Genomic DNA, 16,285 nt, shown 5'->3' with positions numbered 1-16,285 from the left:
CCGTACAACACACAGGTCTGATCCTCGTCCATCACGTGGGTTCAGCAGAGCCTCCCCGCGGGCCGGGCCGGGCCGTGTACCCAGAGCGGCAGGCTTCTCTCTCTCTCCGGCCGTGCCCTCTGCACCCCTGCACTCACAGGGCTCCCTGCTCACTCCCCCACCCCCGCCCCCGCCCCTGCACAGCCTGTGCCCGGAGCAGCCAGCCGCCGCGGGTGGAGACCATTCGGCAAGGTCATGGGCTGGGGGAGGGTGGCTGACACGTGCAAACACCCCTCCTCAAATCTGCTTCCTGAAATGATGTCAGAGTCATCCTGAAATCTCAAGCATGGGAACACCTTCAAACAAGGTATTAACATTTGTCAGAAAGGGCAGGAGTCTGACAGCACCGACAAAGTTGAAACTTGCCAGATGCTCTGGGGCTGGTTCTGGGATTTGGGAGGTTCTGGATTCCCGTAAGAATGACAGCAGCGGACATCCTGGGCACGACCGGGCCCTGGCGACGTGCCCGCCTCACGCAACCCTCCCAACATCAATCGGTGAAGCCTCTCGTGTCCTGGGTTTTCAGAGAAGGAGACCCAGCCCAGAGGGAGGGTCTCTGAGCCCCGGGGGAGGGGCCAGGGGCGGAGGCTGGGCAGTCCACCTGCAGAGGCGGCATGTGATGAGCAAAGGGGGGAAAACTCAGGCAGGGCACTGTGAGTGGTCCTGACTCTGGCCCCGTGCCCCCACCTGTCAACCTGCACACCGACGGCCTTGCTCCACGGCGCTGGCTGTGAGGAGGTCACTGAGAAGGGGCAGTGGCAGCTACGGGACAGGCGCTCATGTCATGCCGAGATCTGCCGGAGTGTCACCGTCTGGCTCAGAAAGGACGCGCACAGGACCATCGCCCCGCGGCACCGCGGTCAAGCGGGCACTGCCTCCGCCGTCGCTAACTAACGACCCACTAACTCCTAGCTACTCGAGAGAGGCCCCCAGGTCACGATGTCATGGGGGCCGCACCCACCACCACGGACACTGGCAGGGGAGCAAGGGAGGCAGGACTGGCGCAGGCTGCGGCTCCCCGGGCCACAGGTGGGAGCTCAGCTGCAGGGGTGACTATTCCCTGGACTGAGGCCCCCCAAGACACCGCGAGGAGGGGGCAGGTCCCGGGCCCGTGCTCCAAAGGGCCCCTGAGTCTGAGAGGAGGCGCCAGGAACGATTTCCAGCGCAGCGAGTGACAGCCGCTGATCCTGCCTAGTCACAAAGGCCTGACCGAGGACTCCGGTGAGCCCTGCCAGCTGCCGGAGACAGGCCTCAGCGCCCGCCCCCAGCATCCAGGGCCGCAGAAGGCACCGGGCAGGAGGGCATCTAAGCAGCCATGCCTGAGTCCTGCCTCCGTGACCACCGTCCCCTCCCACCACTCCGGCGTCTACTCTCCATCGGCAAGGGAGACAGACCGCCACGAACCCTGCGGAGCGCCAAGTGTTTACAAGTCAGCCAGACTCCACGCTGTGTGTGTTTTGTTATCTCGAAGGAGGATGCACATTCCGGAAACCATCTTACAGCAGCGCTGAGATGGTCTTCTGGTCATAAGGCCTCACCTCCTGCGGGGAGAAGAAAAGGCTGGCTTCCTTAAAAGTAAGCAATCTGTAATTCCACTTGAAAGTGAAATTGTACTTATTTTTAAACGATTTGAATTAGTGTTTACGTGAACATAACGTACTTCCAAACGCAACAGACCAAGCATGGTATTTATGACCTAACCATGTCATGTGAAACGCACGAGTTACAAAACAGAAAAGGTAAATTTTAATGCGGAAAAAGAGTCCCCCCCAAAGCCCCCCCCAACTAAAAAAATCATTGAAAAGGAGAAGCTGTGTTACCCTCCGACCCCCCAGGATAAAAATGTGCCAGCCTCTGGCTTACTTCCAACCTTCTGGCCTTGGCTTCCACTCGAACATGAGGATCATGGAATCTCGGGGGAAGGGGAAGAACGAAGACACCATTGAATACAGCCCCCCGCCCCCAAAGCATGATGAACATGAGGCCAAGAGAGACGTGGGGACACACTCGAGCTCTGCCCTGTCCGGAGGGAAACCCGATGCCGGCACAGTCATGACACGGAAGGCTCGAGAAGCAAAGGCGTATAAATTCTTCCCCGGACCAAATCCACAATGAGCTCTGCATCTGTATTGTGGGAAAAAACACAACTTGGTAAAACCAAGGCGGGAGGGGGCGGGGGAGGGCAGGCTGGCAGGAAGCGTCCCACAAGCACACGGAGCGCCCCGATCTGCCAGACTTCGCCATTTATAAGGTGGGACGGAAACCAGCTCGTGAAATACCTGAGTTAAAGTGCTGTGAGAGCAGCTCGTGGTGCAGATAAACTTCAGGCACCCTAAAACGCACCAGCAGCCGTCTGACCACAACATAAAGATCAATACGGCCCGCTCGGTCACCTGGGAAACCTAAATAAGAACCAACGTGGACGGGGCGGGGGGGATAAACATCTCGATGGTGACACTGGGAACACGCTACTAACTCGGACACGTTAATCTCACCCCCCACTCTGCCCCCGGCAGACCAGCTTACGGCACACTAACCTCTCAGCCAAGGCCGAGGAGGCCTGGCTGACGACGGTGCTCCACGCACGCACCGTGAAAGCTTCCGAGTCAGAGCACAACTGAGGCAGCAAGGACCGCAGGGGCCAACGCGTGAGAGGAAGAAAGCGAGGGGAGGGCGTATTTGAGCCCGTGTCTCCCCCAGAGGCGTGCGCTCACCCCGGAGGGTGCGGAGCTGAGCAGACTCTGGGGAAAGGAAATGGGGTCAGAGCCTGCCAAGGTGGAGGCAGGTACTAGGAGTAAGGAGAGGAAGGGCTCCTCGCATACCAGGAGTCAGGACGGGGAGAACTCGGCTGGCCCTCGCGGACACCGAAATCAGACGGTGCATGAAAATAAAATGGTTCTTCCACCAAGACAGTGTAAAATTCTAAATCTAGATAGGCTTAAAATAGCTTCAAATATTCAAAAGCAACAGACAGAACTAACAGGAGGAAGACCGTTAACCCGCGATCACAGCAGGGTGTTTAAATACCACTAGTGGCAACTGGCACAAAAAGGGGGCCACAGACCAGTGGAGTGGGGCAGGGGGCGGGGAGGGGCGGCCGAGCACCACCAGCAGCGTGCTTGATGCACTCGACGGCGACCTAGAGGCTCAAGTCTTCCTGGCATACTCTTTGGTCACATACACGAAACACAGACAAAATCGACCACACAGCAGCAAAGCAAACATCACGGAATTTTCAAACATCGAAATTATTATACACAGGAAATTCAGCAACCAAGGTGAAATTGAACTAGAAATCAATAACAAAGGCAAGATAATAAGAAATTCACAAAAAGGTAAAATGAAGAAAGACCTTCTTAACCCCTGGATCCAAGAAGAAATCCAAAGGGACATTAGATATCATTCTAAGCTGAATTATAATAAAAAATGACACACCAAAATGCTCGCGCAATCCTGCTAAAGCCATATAGGTTAAAATTATAGGGGCGCCTGGGTGGCGCAGTCGGTTAAGCGTCCGACTTCAGCCAGGTCACGATCTCACGGTCCATGAGTTCGAGCCCCGCGTCAGGCTCTGGGCTGATGGCTCAGAGCCTGGAGCCTGTTTCTGATTCTGTGTCTCCCTCTCTCTCTGCCCCTCCCCCGTTCATGCTATGTCTCTCTCTGTCCCAAAAATAAATAAAAAACGTTGAAAAAAAAAAATTAAAAAAAAAAAAAAAAAAAAAAATTATAGCCTTACATCCATGTATTACAAAAGAACGTCTGGAAAAACAAAAACAAAAACAACAACTCAGTGACCTAAACACTTCATCAAAAACAAAACAACAACCAAAAAACAAAACCAAAAACGCAAAATAAACCCAAAGAATAAAAGGAAGCAATGGGAAGAGCAGAAATTGATTTCTTAATCCAATAGAGATAATCAAGAAAACTAAACATGGCAGCCGAAAACTATTAATAATCAAAAAGGAGACGTCAAAACATTGCAAAGATAATGCAAAAGTATTTAAGCAACTTTATACAATACATTTAAAAATTCAGATGGAATGAAAAAAATTCTTTGGAAAAACCAAACACGTTAAAACTGACACGAGAAAAAACGGAAAATCTGAATAGTCCTGCATCAGTTGAGGGTACAATTTACAAATGTTCTTACAAAGAAAACAGGTTCTGAGACCGAGAAAACTCCAGGGCAGCTTCACCACTATCTTCTTCCAAATAACATCAATCTCATATAAACTCTTCAGGAGAATTTAATAGCGGTCGGCAAACTATGGCTTGGAAGCCAAATACAATCTGTGGCCCGGTTTTGCACAATCTGCTAAGAAAGACTGGTCTTTACATTTTTAAATGGCTGTTTACAAAAATTTTAAGAAGAAGAAAAATACATAAGAGAAGCCATATGTGGTCCACAAAGCCTAAAATGTTTACCATCTGACTCTTTAAAGAAAAACTCTGTCCACCCCAGGATTAGACGAAAAGGAACCGGCTTACCGCACTTTAAGCGGCCGGTACAACTTGGACGTCAAAACCTGACAAGGCTATTTCAAGAAAAGAAAATTACAGGTCAATCTCACTCATGAGTCTGCGTGAAAGAAATTAAGCCAAATATAAGCAAAACAAATCCAGTAGTATAGAAGGAGAATATATTAAAACCAGAGTTGGATTTATTAACACAGGTAAGGCTTAGCATTCAAGCCTCAACTGAGAAAATTCACGACATGAATCAAGCAAAGGAGAAAAGATCACGATTAATAGATTCAAAAAATCTAATACATTGCGCTAAATCAAAGGTGCCATTCAGTAGACTAAAAACAAAGAGCAAATGTCTGCACTATCATATGGTTTAACCTAATAACCGAACACCTACTTCTGAGAAAAACTCAGCAAGCTGAGGGCAGAAGAGAAATGCACTCACGTGATGAAGCCTACTTACGCAAGCCTACAGCACATATCGTACATAGTGATGAAATGTTGGATATTTTCCCCTTGATTGTTAAACAAGACAACCACGACCACTATCACCAATTCTGTTCAACATCTGACGGAGGGCCCTAGACAATGCAACGATGCAAGACAAAGACAGAAGGTTTAAAAACGAGCAAAGAAGAAATAAAACATTTGCTACCACGGACAGCTGTCGTAAAAAGCCCGAAAGAATCTACGGGTAAACCAGTAGAATAGGAAGCAAACTCCGCAAGTGGTCTAGAGACAAGGTGGCTCCGCAAAAATTAATTTCTAAATACAAACACACAACAGAAAAATAAAGTTTTAAAAACAAAGCAGCATCAAAAAAAAAAAAAAAGTAGAAGTAAATCTAACAAAAGAAATGAAAGGCCTCTACCCTGAAAACTACAAAATGTGACTGAAGAAATTAAAGACCCCAATAAATAAAAAGATACATCGTACGCATGGACTGGAAGATTTGAAACAAGCTGATTTTAAGGCAAATCCATATATTCCCAAGGGAGATCACAGTGGTATTCGGCTGAAATCAAAAAGCTGATTTTAGGTCAGAAGGAAAGACCCAGGGCTAAGAAGGACCATGATATGCTTTAAAATGATCAGAAGTTGGAGGAAGCACATGACCGACAGGAGCACCAATTACGAAGCTACAATTACTAAGACAATGCTGTGCTGGCATGCGGACAGACAAACAGACCAACGGGCCAGAACAAACTCCAGAAACAGACCTAGACACATACCTGACTGAGGACAAGATGGCAATTGCAGAGAAGTGGAGAAAGGATGAATCTTTCAAATAAATCTTTTGGGCCGGGGCACCTACGTGGCTCAGTCGGTTGAGCATCCGACTTCGGCTCAGGTCATGATCTCACCGTTCGTGGGTTTGAGCCCCACGCTGGGCTCTGTCCTGACAGCTCGGAGCCTGGAGCCTGCTTCAAATTCTGTGTCTCCCTCTATCTCTGCCCCTGTCCTGTTCGTGCTTTGTCTCTCTCTCTCTCTCTCAAAAATAAGCATTAAAAAAATTTAAAAATCTATCTATCTATCTATCTATCTATCTATCTATCTATCTATCTATCTATCTTTCGGGCCAAATGAATGCCCAAATGGGAAAAGTAACCTTCAATTACCACCTCACATCATATTCTTTTTAAAAATCAATTCCAGGGGTGCCTAGGTGGCTCAGTGGTTAGTTAAGTGTCCAACTCTTGATTTTGGCTCAGGTCACGATCTCTCAGTTCATTAAACTATGAGCCCGCATCGGGCTCCGCCCTGAGTGTGGAGCCTGCTTCAGTTTCTCTCTCTGTCTGCCCCTCCTCTGCTTGTGCTCTCTCTCTCAAAATGAATAAATAAACTTAAAACAACAAAATCAATTCCAGGTGGGCTGCAAATCTAAATGTGAGCGGTAAAAACAACGAGGCTTCTAGAAAATAATACAGAGCATCTCTACAACCTTCAAGTCGGCATAAATAAAACCACCAATAAACTTAGGACTGTGTTAAAATTAAGAACATCTGTTCACCAAAAAAATAATTAAGGGAGAAAATAGAGAAGAAAATCACTAGCAAGGAACTTGCCTCTCGTCTATATAAATAACTCCTACAAACCAGTCAGAAAAATACAGACAGCACACACGATTTTTTAAATGAGCAAAAGACACATACAGGCACTTCACCGGAGCGGGCACCCACGGGTCCGGCAGGCACGCAGAGCTGCTCTCGGCACCCTTGGCCATCAGGGCGGCGCAGACACCACTGTGAAAGAGGACAGCGCCACCAAGCATGGCCGAGGGCGGGCCGGGGGCCTCTGTGCGTCAGCGCGTAAATGGGTTGGATTGCTTGAGAAAACTGACGGCACGTCCACGTCTTGGCACGAGAAACGCGCGCTTCGCGGGGACCGGCAGCTGTCCCGACAATGCCGTAGGAGCGTCCCAGTAGGAGCCCCAAACGGGAAACCACCCCTAAGCCCTCAACACCAGAACACGTGAACCGTGGCGTGCTCACATGGCGAGATGCCACAACCCACAGAAGTGAACCACCCCAGTAAATCTCAGACATCGTTGAGTGAAAGAAACCGAACGGAAAGAGTCAATGTCTGACGATCGTGTTAACAGAAAGTTTAAAGAGAGGAAAAACGGATCCAAGGTGTCGGGAGCGAGGCCGCTGATCCCCAGGGGGCAGGGGCGGTGCGGCAGCCAGGAAGGGCGCCAAGGGCGTCTGGGCGCTGGACGGTTCCGATTCCTTGATGTGCACGCCAGTTCCGAGGGTCCCTTGGTGCGAATCTATCAAGCAAAGTGCCACGGGTGCCCTCCACGGGACGCCTGTGACACTTCAGGGACAAGCTGGCTCAGGAATGGGCGCCCTGGACCAGCGCCGTTCACAGCAGCCACGGCGGGAAGACCGGAAACGCGGCCACACCTGCCAACACGGACCGGTCCGATGAGCGACACTGCGGCCACGGACAACCGTGACAAAGAATAAGGAAACGCGTTCCGCGCTAATCTACGAGAATCCACAAAGGGAAGACGACAAATGCTGGGTGCCGGGACGCCTCTCTTACACCAGCCACTCGTGCCCAGCGCGAGCAAGAGACCAGCCACGAACTCATCTTATTTTCTTCGCTCACATTTTATCAGCAGACTGGAACGCCCCGTCAGGAGCACCCCACGCTGCTGGGAGCACCAGTCACAGCGCACCGACGCTCAGAGACTAGCACCAGCTCCGATGGCCTCAGTTTCCCCCGGCGTCTTCTCCCACGCCGCGAGCCAAGCCGGGGTCGCACGCGGCACTCAGGCGTCGGGTCTCCGCAGGCCGCTCTCGGCCACGACGGTTCTCAGACCGTCCTCGTGTGTGGTGGCCCGGACAGTCCCGGGGGGCCGGCGGGTGTAGCACAGGACGCGCGTCCACTGGACACGGATGTTCCCCTCATGCTCAGACGAGGGAGGAACGCGGCAAGGGCAACGTGCCGGTCTCTTCACACACGCCGTCTGAAGCCCACAGCCTACGATCCCTCCCCTCACCCCCCTGCTTGTCCTCGACAGCCAGCTGTCGCACACCCGGAGCCCTCCGAACACACCACCAGCAGGTGCGCAGAGCCTCCTGTGTCCACGCTGGCAAGGCCGGGAGTGGCCACTGTGCCCCAGACGTGCTCCCACTGCCACCTCCTTTCGAACGGGAAGAAATCGGGGCTCAGTCGAGTGAACACAACGAGGCCTGAATGTGGCAGATGAGGAGGAGGAATCGAACGTTTCCATCTTAATTACACCTTGTGGTGATCAGCAACCCGGTCAGATGGCCGCTGCCGGGCCTGAAACCTCCTTCCTCTCCCCAGAGCTCACAACCTGCGTCCGAGAGGGAGGAGGGATGGACGGCACACACACCCGCGTCTGCCCAGGGCCGGCTTCCGCTCCGACACACGGCGACGGAGGGGTCAGGATGCACCCTGCGGACCCGGCCGCACGTGAGCAAGCTTTCCAGGACCAGCACGGGCCACGGCCACGGCCAGACCGACCAGCCCAGGCGGGACAAGTGACAAACAGCAAGGACAGGGAATGCCGGCTTGGCTCCTGCTCTCCCTGCGGGAGGAGAAGAAAACAGGAGAGAGGAGGGCACCCTCACATCCCTAACCCCAGGGGCCGGGCCCAGGGGAAGAGCCAGAGCCGGGTCTGAGCACAGGCGGGAGCACGCTGAGTGGCTGCGGGGAGGAGCTGACCCCAGCCGGGCGGTCCATGCCACCAGCTGCATCTGTCCCACCTCTGACCCCAAGCGAACTGCCCTGTGACCTTCCAGGGCACCCCCCACCCCAGCAACCCAAAGCTGACGCATCCCCGAGGACTGGCGCTCTCCTCACCGCCCCCGCACCTCCCTCTGCTCGGCCAGGCAGTCTCCCCCATCGCCCTCTCCTCTTGCCTGAGCCTGACCTCTGCCCCTGCTTCCCTTCACCTGAGAAGGACCCCAAACCCCTTTTATGGGTTGTCTTTTCCAACCCGGGCAGAAAGCACCAGATCCTGCAAGGTTCTTGGGCCTGGCCCTCAACTCACTGTCCCCTCACCCCCAAGTGTAAACATCACACTCTAACTCACACGCTGCTGAGTAACAAAGCCACATTCAAAGTCTACTCATGTGTTTGCCTTTTAAATCCCAAACTCGAATCTGACGTTCAGAATTCCCATGGCACTCGATGAAAACGCGAGCAGGTGAACTGCTCTCCTTTTTCTGGGGCTATTTCCTAACCGCTGCGGTCACCACGGGTCTGCATGGACTTCAACGTGCACACTCCACGACCGACAGAGACCACTGCAGTCAATGCGACTCAGCCCGTCCATCCAGAAGATTCCATAAGCACCCGAGGCAAAAGGGAGATGCAGCCACGGAGAACATTTCAAAAACCACTGGTGGAAAGTTCTAGAGCAGGATTCTTGGCCCGAGCCTCACAGCTCTCGCCCCACACGGAGTCTATCCTGGCTGGTTGCAGCTTCCTGGTGTTTGAGTTCTGTTTCCAACAAGAACAACTGTGTGGAACCGACTTGAAAGGTATCCCCCCAAACCGTGAAGGCACAGGAAACCCGTTTTTAACAAAAACTTGCGAAAACTATGTCTTTAGTTTACACAAAACCAGAAACTATAGAACCTAGCTTTGTAGAAAACAACAGTAAAGAGGTTTTCTTGGTAAATGATTTTATTTATTTATTTATTTTTTATTTTTTTTGGTAAATGATTTTAAACAATATCCCACGATGAATACGGGGGCTCGTGCGTCAGGCCACCTGTCCGCCCCTGTCCAGGTGAAGTCCAGCTGCTCTCGTGGATCCAAACTCGTCCAGGTGAGAACGAGGAGGGTCATCCCACCAGGTGCGGCAGGCCAGGCCCAGCTCATTCCGAACGTCCACCCCCTTCCTACTGCCAAAGGGTCTGCTTTCAACTATAAATACGGGGCCGCCCTCCTCGGAACCCTGTACCCAGTGCCCCGGTGGAGGCCTCTCAAGGGGGAAGGACAAGATCACCCATCTGTCAGCCATACCGCCACCCTCTACAAAGCCACAACGTAGGTGCTGGCCTGAAGGCCAAAACCAAAGCCACGTGTGCCCTTCTGAAGGGTCAGGGCCCGCCAGGGGGCAACATGGCCCCACCGTGAGGGGACAACGGGGCCAGGCCAACGAGCCCCACCGACGCTCCTCTGGCAGAGGGGTCACGACTGGCACAGGAGCCAGTGGGCACAGAGCTGCCTCTGCCCCGTGGCTCACCCGGGCCCTCCCCCTGCCCAGCCCCCAGTGAAAGCCCAAATATTTCAGAACTGGAAACTGTTGAGAAATGCTAAAATGATGTTCTTTCGGGTAACTTACGCAAGTCAAGAAAGACCCAAATTGCACTTTTCTTCTCATGGATGGTGCCGACGGTCGAAACAATATCCCCCGGCCAGAGCAGACTCATCCCACGGCACTACGCACGCGCGGGCCAGATCCCCCAAAATCTGCTAGGAAAGGGTTAAAAAGGCCACCTCCTCAGGAGCTACAGCTGTTGAGGCCGCACCCATGCAAACTGGTCTGCCAAACCCACGCCTACCAGGACCCACATAACATCAGAAGATGTAAGAACACCCACAACCACAGACATCCCACCTTGCGGCTGTCACGCCTCAAGCCCTGTGGCCCCCTGGAGAGTTCAAGGAAAGCCCAACCGAGAACTGAGAAAGTCACATCCGCATCCAGCCAGGGCCACCAGGCTGTGTGAGTCTGACCTCGGCAAAGGTGCTGCCCGGCTGACACGCACGGATCACGATGGGCCGTGACACAGAGGCCGGAAAGCTGAACAGGGCACAAGCGGGGGAAGCTCCCCACATCCCGCTATCTTCCTCTCCAACACGGCCGGGCCGGGCCGGTCCCTGCAGCCGCGCAGGACACGCGGTCTCCAGCTCCGGGCGGTGTCACCTGCCAGGCGCTGATGCTCCATCACACCCGGGACGGGACGCTCCCCGCCCTTCTGAGAACCACGTCTGTGCCGGCCACGGGGAGGCTGTCCTGTGTCCCTCACCTGCCCGTGTAGACACGGTCCCGCCTACCTTTGCACCCCAATTCTATGAGAAACAATGTTGTACAAAATGCCCCTGATGTCCGGGGAGCAGCAGAAGGGACCACATCACCATGTAAGAGCGGACAACTTGCTCGCAACGAAAATCTCTGCTGCCCAGGTCTCCAGTTCGCCCAACACCATTTCAAACGTCCTAAAAACTCTTTCTGTCTACTAGTACCTAAGAAAGAAATCCATTAACCCTGCCTTGCTCCCTTTCCCCGGTCCTGTCTGGGAGACTAACATACAGCAGCCGGTGCCGTGTGGTTGCACGCGGGTGACCCAGGATGGAAAGCGCCCGTGCCCTCGCACAGCCACAGGGCGACCGCAGCGTTCCGGCAGGGACAGCTGGGACCAGGCGGCTTCTCGAGCAGAAAGGAGCCAAAGGGAGAACAAAAGAACGGCAGGCAGGTTTGCGTTCTGTATGTCAGACCATGGTGGGGAGATGGGGCTTTATGGGTCAGCCAGTCAGCCCCTGGTTTGGGTCACATGAACGTGAACGTGAGACACATCGAGAATTCTGCACCCAAGACTGTTCAATACCGAGCGGAGGGTTTCCGCTACCTGCAACTTCACCCTAAGAGGCGTGAGCGGGCGAGAAAGGACTCCCCATACAGCGCCTAGAAAACCTCAGTTAGGTGAGAACAGACCCCATGGGATTCTCTGGAACTCCAACAGCATCTCACAGATCCCACGGAACCAACACGTCAATGAGAAACAAGACGCTAATAAAAGCCCAGTTTCTACAAAGGATTTCCTAGGAAGACGCATAGACATCTTGAAAGGAGTAAGCTTTGGCCATGAATGCGAACGGAACACATTAGAATCTTCAGCTCTTCAAACGCAAGCTTTTCTCTTGGCTTCAGACCTCAACAACCGGGTCTTAAGAAGCAAGCTTCTGAAACATGGCCTAAGAGTTGAAAATTTTAAAAAGTGAACAACCAGCCACCCACCGCAAAAGGTCCCCAGAAAAACTCTGAGGACGAGGGCTCACCAATGAAAAAGGACCCCCTGAACAAACACAGGAAGCACGGAGTGGAGGAGCCCACGTGGCCGTGGCAGGTAGTTAGTTTTGCGCAGAAAACACACTCCCCCCATCAGTGACGACCAAATACTTAACATCAAGGGGCTTAAACCAATTTTGCAGATTCCTTTACAAATGTTATTTGAAATGGAACTGTTAGATACAAGACATCTATGTATTTTATTTTAAAAACCGTTATCACTTTTCTGGGGTGCCTGGGTGGCTCAGTCGGTGAAGCATCCGACCCTCGATTTCAGCTCAGGTCATGATCTCATGGTTTGTGGGTCTGAGCCCCGAGTCCGGCTCTGTGCTGACAGATCAGAGCCTGCTTGGGATGCTGTCTCTCCCCCTCTCTGCCCCTCCCCTGTTCACTCTCTGTCTCTCTCAGGATAAATAAATAAACTTAAAAAAAATCATTAAAAAAATGTCATACAACTTTTTAACAACCCTCACCTACTACCTTTCCGAAGGATACCGTATAGTAAAAGTGAGAAAATGGTTGTGACTTTGAATATCGTTTTCCATGATAAAATCCCCGAAGCTCTGAAGTTGCATTTCAGCATGGAATGTTCCAGGTCCCAGTCAGGAAGGATCACAGCATTCAAGAACAGAGGCAGGAGCACTGGGCGGAGGAGGGGGTGACAAGGACTGAGGGTGGCAGGGGGCCCGAAGTCCAACAGGACAGAGGCCCCCGTACAACGTCTGGGTTTATGACTCTGAAAGACGACCCAGAGCCGGAACCCAAGCCAGCCCTCCTGGAGAGCAGCTGCGCCCTGCGAGGGCCACTCTCCCTTCGGCCAGCGCCCTGGATCCGTGAGAGGCAGAATCTCTCTCCTCCATTTGTTTTGTAGAAAGGGGAAGGAAGGGAGGGGCAAATGTGGAACAGAAGGTTTCCTTTCATCATACACTGCTTATCACTCATTAAAAGCCAATATTCCCAATATCTTACTAAGTGGCTAAAAGCAGACCAATTTAAAAACACAAAGCCAGAGATGCTTCCAGAAGCTCGAAGTTTAGATCTGAATTTTTCTAAATCGTTATGTTCCTAAAAGTCACTATTTTATATCTTGTCCTCAAAAAATAAGTAAATAAAAGTTTCCTTGTTTTTATTGTTTGTTTGTTGAGAGAGAGAGAGAGAGAGCATGAGCAGGGGAGGGGCAGAGAGAGGGAAAGGGAGAATCCAGCAGCGAGCCCAACATGGGGTTCCACCCCACGACCCTGGGATCATGACCTGAGCTGAAATCAAGAGTAAGTTATTTAACTGACTGAGCCATCCAGGCGCCCTCCAAATACAAGGCTCTTAAGTGGAAGTAAAAAAGTTTCAACCCAAATCTCCCCAAGTACCCTGGTCCGCCAGTCACCTGGCCAGTCTTCCAGTCCCAGGCTCTAAGGACGGGGCAAAGACAAGCCCAGAAAAAGTTCAGAAATACACTCAAGGCACATCGCAAACGTCACCAAAGCCTGGCTCGACCGTGGCAAGACCACGTTCATTTAAACCAATGGAACACAAAGCGTGTGTCCCAGGAGGGGGCACGGTGCTTAGGGGCAAGAGACCAGGAGCCACGATCCCTTCTCCACACATGTGGGGTCTCAGATCCCAGGGAACTGGGACTGTGTCGCCCCCCCCACCCCAGAGCCCATACCCCACGCCCATCTCTCTGCTCCCAGTCTCCTTCCTCCCTGCGCCACACCAAGCTCTCACCTCCAGGCCCCTAGGCCCAGCTCCACGCGCCCCACCTGGGCAGGTGAGCTCCCCTGTCCTGACCTCGCGCATCCCTTCTGGCGGCCTCCGTGCCCCCACCCACCCCCTCTCACCACAGGGACCGCACGACACGGCCCACGGGCTCCACGGAAGCCAGGAGCGTCCACTCCTGACCCGGTCCAGTGCGCACAACGTCTGCCAGCACGGGGCGTATGTCCCTCAAGGGCGGAGGACCCATCCCGGTTCCAGGCTGGCCTCTGATCAGCTGCCTGACATCAGGCTAAGCACTGGACAGCAGTAGATAACCAGCTTCCTCATCTACGAAACAGGAATAACGGCGTTCTGGCCCACTCCACGGGGCTGTCGCGCAAAACGAACGTGAGGGCTGCAAAGCACAATTCAGAATGAAGACGCCGCTCGTGTCGGCCTCCGAAAAGCACGTCGGGTTGTGACCTGGAGTACGCGAGAGACCAACGTGGGTCTGTCACCATGATAAGTTCTACACGTGAACCAGAGCCGCATCCGTGGTGCCACACAGCTCCGCACCTGTCCACGCCGGACCTGCCCCCGCCACCGCGCGCATCAATCACGGCCCTTCTGTTCCGCCGCCGAGCTGCACTCAATGGCTTCTAATCATTCTCGCGCTGGGTTTTCTGTGTCAAATACATAGCGCGGGGTTCATTCTTAAATTTCAATATCATTAATCATCCAACATTCAGCATCTCAGAACTCAGAAATTTGCATTTCTACAATGGTGGCTTTGAAAAAAAGGACATAAATGCAAATGTTCCACATACTGTATAAGAATTTTCAGAGAATTGCCAAAACAAACCATCAATGCTCCATTGACAGTGAATTTTCCGAGCTCTTCATAACGACTGAGTATCCGTGATTTTTAAAAGACAAAACACAATTTGAGGATTTAAAAAAAAAAAAAAAAAGTAGGTTGAAAAAGAAGTCGTTATGTCTCCATCATTTCCAGAACAAACCTTGACTGATTGAGATCCCAGATAATGATAGCAGGGGGACCGGGGACGGTGGTGGTTCACGAGCTGCAAATGTTCGCACTGGGCGCTCCGGGAAGGCCTGGGAGACGCAGACGGGAGACGGACCGGCCATTCTGAACGCCTTCTTTGAGAAAGCAGAGGAGTACGGAGTACGAGAGGCACAAGCATCTCCCATCCGAAAATCAGCTGGAAGGACTGAGGCGTTTCCTGGCCCCCGTCTCTGGAACACCTGCATTCGGCCCTCGTCAGGAACTGGTTTACTCCCCACACCGCACCCAGCCCCGGGTCCTGCCCCCGGCCCAGAACTCCCCCAGGTCCACCAGCCGCTGTGGAGTCTCTCACGCCTTCCCCGAAGGTCACGAGGAAGTTCTTCTCCAGCTGTCACCGGCTGCTCCTGTGGCCCAGTCCCCTGACCTGAGCGGCAGGACTCCCCGTCGGCCGGCTGTGCCCACTGGCTGCACAGCAGCGCTCCTGAAAGCCTAGGCCTGGGCTTCCCCGGGCCTCGTTCAAGGCCGCTGCCGGCTGCCGAGTTCCCCATCTGCTTGTCGCGGCCCAAGGCCTCGCGCAGGGTCCACGGCCCACCTGTCACCACCTGTCACCAGCAGCTCCGAATCCGTGCCTTCCCTGTGTTAATTACACGTCCTCAAAATTCACTTCCTCCCCTTAAAACGTCGCAATATCCCTGAGACGTGCAATCATTGCAAAGCATGATGTAAGTGACATACAAATGTTCCTTTCTGAGATAATTTCTGTATTAAAATATAACAACCTTGGCAGCCAAACTGGCCGAAACAAACAGAGTCAGGATCAAACGAAGGAAGCCCGAGTGTGCGGATGAAGGAAGCCCAGAGCCCCAGCTCGGACCAGCCAGAGGCAGAGCCTTGTCCCGGGAGACTTTCAGGATTAAAACTTTATGACAGTTCGAAGAAATGAGACTATGTTGAAACTCACCAATCACTAAGTTATTGTCAACACAGACTTTTTGGCTGCTTTTATGCAGATGGGGTATTCCACACTGAACAAAATATTAAGAAATCAAAGAACGGTCCAAACTAAAGCGCTGATCTTACGTACACGAGTTTTCCTCAAAATAGTTATTCTGTTTTTAACTCAACACTATATACCCTTTTCAAAGATACAGAGAGAGATAGGGCACTTGAATTACTCACTTCCAGTCCTGCTCAACCAGTTTTCCATCAAGGGCATGGTCTGGAGGGACACAGGTCCCAGGGACTCCACTGCGGGCTCCCTGAGATTTGCCAGGAGGGCAGAGGAAAAAGGGCGCCTTTGCTTGTCCTGCCGGGAGGACCCCACGTGTGTCCATCCTCCATCAGTGTTGGGCCGGGGACTCACCTCCAAAGCGCACGCCCTGTGTCCTAATAAGCCCATCCTGGCCTGTTTCGGCACGTCCCCGACAGGGAAGGGTTTGGGGCGCTGGCTGAGGCAAGACGCAGGATATTTCTGTACCTGTTCTGTTCTTCTCGCTATC

The 16,285-nt window shown here is 52.7% G+C and overlaps 1 protein-coding gene across 6 annotated transcripts in view; it reads right to left on the bottom strand.

Moving 5' to 3' along the window:
• Positions 1-16,285, bottom strand: part of HDAC4 (histone deacetylase 4) — a 288,638-nt gene that overhangs the window by 232,082 nt on the left and 40,271 nt on the right. The gene's annotated exons all lie outside the window — the stretch shown is intronic.

The sequence above is a fragment of the Panthera onca genome, chromosome C1 (genome assembly GCF_046562875.1).
Source record: "Panthera onca isolate mPanOnc1 chromosome C1, mPanOnc1 haplotype 2, whole genome shotgun sequence".
Classification (NCBI taxonomy): domain Eukaryota; kingdom Metazoa; phylum Chordata; class Mammalia; order Carnivora; family Felidae; genus Panthera; species Panthera onca.
The sequence above is the reverse complement of the archived record's forward strand: the minus strand, read 5'-3'. Positions and strand labels throughout refer to the sequence as shown.